The 5767-nt window shown below is 46.1% G+C and overlaps 1 non-coding gene across 1 annotated transcript; it reads right to left on the reverse strand.

Annotated features, from left to right (window-relative positions):
- Positions 1-694: 694 nt before the first annotated feature.
- Positions 695-756, reverse strand: LOC142875303 (U7 small nuclear RNA). The gene has a single exon (XR_012922695.1). It is a non-coding gene; the product is annotated as a U7 small nuclear RNA (small nuclear RNA).
- Between the last annotated feature and the right edge of the window lie 5011 nt (positions 757-5767).

Raw genomic sequence — 5767 nt, forward strand, 5'->3', positions numbered from 1 at the left:
CCAGATCTCTTTCCATCTCGCAAAACTGGAATTCTGTACCCGTTAAACAACTCCCCACTTCCCCTAAGCCCTAGCCCCTGGCAACTACTGTTTTGTTTTTTTTTAAATAAGTTTGGCATTAAAACTAAGTTGGCAGCCAAACATGACCCGAACAGATAGTTAATTTTACTCCTTACTTATCCCACTTGGTGTATATTTAAGTGTATTCATACATTTCACTGTAGAAATATGAATATGTTAAATTCCCAGGGGTTGCCCCAGACCCCATTCATAATATTAGGTAATATACAGCATATGTGCTTGCACTGTTTTGCCTTCAACAAACAGATACACACTTTCTGAATTCTGAAACATATCTGACCTCCAGGATTTCGGTTAGGGATTGCGGCACCTGTAGAATGCTAGAGATTACTATTATTATTTTTTATTCTGTTTCAGTTTAGCTGTACTTAACAAATTTGAAATATGAAAGTTCATATTTGAAAACATAAATTAAGGGGTGATTGTCTACTCACTATTCAACTTGTAGACATTGAGTTAATCCCCATTTGCAGAGAGGGAGCCCCAGCCTGTCTCATCCTCTCCCACTCCTCCCAGATCCTGTCTTGCCTTCTCCAGGGAACAAAGCTCCAGGCCTGGGGGAAGGGCAGGCAGCAGCTTGGGGTGTGGGTGTTTGTTTGCTTGTTTGTTTAAGTGGGGTCTTCCTGGGATGACAGGAAAACCCGTTAGACAAATTCTAAAAGAGCTGTAACACTTGGATGTTTGTTTTTTAAACAGACTTTCAACTGGACCGTCTGGTTCACAGCTCCACCTGTAGCCTCAAATCTTCTAGTTCCTGAGATTCAGGGGCTATGCTACATGATTTGTGTTATATCTTGGCATTCTGTAATTTGGAGGCTTTTTGTGGCCAAATCAATCAACACGTGGCCTTTTGCTCTCCAGTTTCCCAAATATTGTTGCTGTGATCTTCTCTCTCTTTTCTTATATGCTTAAAACAAAAATAATGACAAACAACCACCACCTTCCAAAAAAAAAAAAAGCCCAAACCATTCCCCCCCCCTTAACATTTTAGTATGGTTTCAAGGAGGAATAGAGATTAAATGTTTGTGTTCAATCTGCCACCTTTATTAGGAATTTAGTGCTTTTTATAAAAGCACTTAAGTTCATTTCAAACAGTGTTTAGCTTATCTTTCTACTAGACTGTGGGTCTCTTCTGGACAGAGACAGTGGTCTTCAGTGTTTGTTGAACTCTGCAGGCTGCTAGAGCCATTGACAAACTAGACTTACCTTTGACCCAGGGTGAGACGGTTTCAGAGCAGATCCAACTAGTTTTAGGGTTTTAAGTACAGATAGCTGGGGAGGGACCCTGGCATCTGGCAAATTCTTGTTTTCTTAGGGGCCATGAATAGCAAAGCATTTATGGCTTTCCAACGAATATATTAGAATATATTCATGGCTGTAGAATTACAGGCACCTTCATGGCTGTATCCAAGGACAGATTAGAAATATTTGCCAGTGGCTATGGTGTGGGCAGGCCCAGTGCTGGAGCACCTGTATGCCGAGCTGATGCAAACCAGCTGAACAGCCACCGAGGCTTGCGCAGGGGTCCAGGATGCCCCCGCCTCTCTCCAGCCCCTGCTTTTGTGACCTTGCCCTAATTTCCAGAATGGAGCTTTAGAGAAATGGGTTTGTGCTCCTCTCTCTCCTACCCAGACTCCCTTCTCAAAGCTTATACCAGTGTCCCTGTGCACAGTGGCCATTTAGGTGCTGTGGATATAGAAGATATGGTCCTCGCCTCGGGGGAGAAGCCTGACCCCAAACAGAGTGAGCGATGGAATGCAGGAGGCGGTGTGGGGTAGAGATACCAAAATCAGGCTTGTCCAGAGGATATTTCTATGTTGGCAGTCTTCTCCAAGGCCACCAGAGTCCTGTGCATTTTCCCCTATCAATTCGGCCAAGCCAACATCCTCTCCATTTTTTCTTTCCTTGTCCCCCTTCCCCTAACCTCTTCTTGCTTCCAAAAGCCCCCATGAGGCTTCTAGGGTAAGGACAGGCGAAGAGCCAGGAGGAGAGGCAGCAGGGGTAGGAAGGGCTGGTCTGCCTCTGACTGCCAGGTGCACGTCCATCTGGAAGGAAGGGAGGCCTCAATCTGGCAGGTGTGGGAGCAATCAGAGTCCATCATGGAAACAGCTAAGCAGGCAAAGACAGATTTCTTTCCTGTCCTCTCAATTCATATGTCTCATTTATGAATATGACATATCGATGAGTAGGATTGATCAGTAAGGTAAACAGGTAAAAATGGATGAATATGAATATGATATACATATCAAGATGACTATGTATATAAGACTAATTTACATTTTTGAGTTAAAATTCAGAAAAACGTTTTTGGTAGGAAAAGACAGGACATAGGATTAGAGAAAATTGGGAGAACTACTACCATATAGTATTTAAAATGGTTCTAGGCCGGGCGCTGTGGCTCACGCCTGTAATCCTAGCTCTTGGGAGGCCGAGGCGGGCGGATTGCTCAAGGTCAGGAGTTCAAAACCAGCCTGAGCAAGAGCGAGACCCCGTCTCTACTATAAATAGAAAGAAATTAATTGGCCAACTGATATATATATAAAAAAAAATTAGCCGGGCATGGTGGCGCATGCCTGTAGTCCCAGCTACTCGGGAGGCTGAGGCAGAAGGATCACTCAAGCCCAGGAGTTTGAGGTTGCTGTGAGCTAGGCTGACGCCACGGCACTCACTCTAGCCTGGACAACAAAGTGAGACTCTGTCTCAAAAAAAAAAAAATAAAATAAAATAAAATAAAATGGTTCTAATGTGCTAGAAGGTCTTTGGTTACATTGCTTTGGAAGCTTCATCTTGGTTTCAGACTTTCTGCCCTGTTGACATTCCCCGGGGTAGAAACCTGGGGCCGATTTATTATTGAGCATTCCAAGTCCTGGGTTATTGGGAGCTGTAGGTTTAAGGGTTATATTCCTGGTTTCCACTGGTTCTTCTTTTGTACCTTTATTTTCCTTATCTTGTTAAACAGTAATAGTTAGAGAAACATTTGAATGTTTCTTCATTTGCCAAAAATGGTTGTTTATAAGGTCATTCTCTTTATGTCCAGCATAGTAATGGATTCTAGTGCAGCGAAGTGAGATTGTGCTTACTCTGTTTACATTACTCCTTAGATGACTTGATCACTATCTTGTTCAGTCTGCATTTTTAGTAAATCCCAAACTCAGCTCATCTACTAAGAAAGTTAGTCTGGCCGTAACGCTGGTGAGAAAACAAACAAACAAAAACAACAACAACAACAAAAGAAGGTAGTTCGGGTCCAGTTATTGAGCACCTCTGAATGTCAGGCATCCTGTTAGATCCCGGACTGACAAGGATAAATAAGACGCTGTCTCTGCCTGTAAACTTACAGTGTAGTGGGAGGCGACAGATAAGACCCACAGTTAACTGTAACAGTGCGGTTTTGAGGAATAAATCGGGGAAAACAGTCAGAGTTTGTTGACTAGTTAAATGTTAACAAAAGGAAAGCAAAAGGCCAGTGTCTACGGCCACTTCCAGGCAGTGCTGGCCATTTTCCTCTGGAGCTCTCCCTTCCGGGGCTTCTGTGCTTATTTATCTTCCTGATCATCCAATCATCCCCTCCATTGCTGGATCCACTTCAAAGGCAGCCCTGAAATGCCGGTGTCCTCAGGGGCCCTTCCTCAGCTGTCTGCTCCGTTCTCTATTCTCACAGGGCGAGGGTTTCCAAAGCGCTGTCTCAGCTCTGCCCTGTCTTCTAAGGCGCACACTCACGTTTCCCAACACCCAGCCGGTAGCTCCTGCCACAGGCCCTGCAGACTCAGTGCGCCAAACCCCAGCCTCAAGGCTTGCCTGTCTTCCTGCTGCCCTGTCTCACGCTGCCTGAGACTTCTATGGAAGGAAACAGAAACGGAAATACAATGCCAGCCACGTATGTAACTTAAACTCTTTAGTAGCAGACAGCAAAAAAGTAAAGAAAAACAGGTGGGCCAGGGGTGGTTGCTCGCGCCTGTAATCCTAGCCCTCTGGGAGGCTGAGGGGCCAGGATCCCTTGAGCTCAGGAGTTTGAGACCAGCCTGAGCAAGAGGGAGACCCTGACTCTACCCAAAATAGAAAAGATAAGCCGGGCATGGTGGTGCTCATCTGTAGTTCCAGCTCCCTCGGAGGCTGAGGCAAGAGGATCGCTTGAGCTGACCCCAGGGCATTCTAGCCCAGGCCACAGGGCAGAGACTCTGTCTCAAAAAAAAAAAAAAAAAAAAAAGAAAAAGAAAAGAAAAACAGGTAAAGTTAATTTCAGTAATATATATTAACCCAGTATACCTAACATATTACTAACATATTATCATTTCAACATGTAATCAATATAAAACATTACTCATGAGATATTTTTTCATACTGAACCTTTGAAATTCAGTGTGCATTTTAATCTCAATTTGCACTGGCCACATTTCAAGTGCTCAATAGCCACATGTGACTAGTGGCTCCCATGTTGGACAGTTCAGGTCTAGAATGGAAAAGGCCATGTTTGAGGCTGGGTAGAGACATGCCTGTGAGAAGTATGATAGGATACTTAGATTATAAGTGTCTCCGTCTCCATTTTTGTGATTCACGTATATTTTCTGTTTCTTATGGTTTTCCCCTAATATTTAGAGAGGCCTTTGAAATTCCCTTGTTTCTTAGCAGCGCTAAGAAGAACCAAGAAAGTCTACTTCCTCCATGCTGGGAAGGGATTTCCAAGGGAGAGCGGGTCCTCTCCCACCCGGGGGAGATGCCAAGGGGAAGGTGAAGTTCTCAGCTCAGAGCCCCTCCCGAGCTGAACAGCCTCTTCCTCAGGCTTACTGTGAAACCTCTGCCTTCAGTTTTAGGAGGAATTCACACTTTCACAATTCCTTTTCACAATTTTCATACCTTACCTGCCAGAAACAAAATTTATTTACGTATAGCCAAAGCCACCACATAGCCTGGATTTTCGAGGATTTTGAATATTGTTTCTTTCGGTCTTCCGAATGTTGAATTTCGGTTCAGAAAACAGGATCACTCTATCATGTCCCCGAGTGTGAACTACTGGGGAGTCACTGTGGTGAGCAACCAACAGGTGCGCACTACTTCCTGGAACTTAGAACTTGAGTCTGGACACTTCTCCCTGAGTGGTTTCCGCGGCTCTGCCCCTCTGCCCCGATCTGAAGAGTTCTCGGAGAGGCCCCACCTCTCAGGTGGCACCAAGCAGGGCCCTGGGCAGTAGCCCTTATGCTGCTGTTCATAAGCCAATCCGAGTTTTCAGGGGCGCATTCGCTAAGGAAGAAGGGATGGAAAGTTATGTAGAGGCAACACAGCTTTCTAAGAATATTTTTGGCAGGCTGAGAAGGAAGGATAAAAGAGAAAAGATGCAGCCCCTGGGAGAGTGGTGTTAGCCCTTGGGACACCGGCCAGAGGCTGGTGTTCACAAACTGGGGGAGACAGTGGCCTTTACTGTTACTGTTCCAAATGCTGTTCACGTTCTTTCATCGCCAACTGAAATTATTTCACTTTCAAGTCTAGGCCGGTCGGGGCTGGGGTGGGGGAGGGCCGCGGCAGGAGGCCTGGCCGCCCGGGCGGCGGGAAGCGTCCCAGGTCCCAGCGGCGGCCCCCTCCCCGCCCTCGGGGCACAGGGCTCGGGCAGGCGCGGGCGGCGGGGTGGTGCGGGGGGGCTGCGGCACCCACGTTTTCCGGGCTGTCAGTTTCCCAGCGTCCCCAGCTTTCC

Source organism: Microcebus murinus, chromosome 13 (assembly GCF_040939455.1).
Source record: "Microcebus murinus isolate Inina chromosome 13, M.murinus_Inina_mat1.0, whole genome shotgun sequence".
Classification (NCBI taxonomy): Eukaryota; Metazoa; Chordata; class Mammalia; order Primates; family Cheirogaleidae; genus Microcebus; species Microcebus murinus.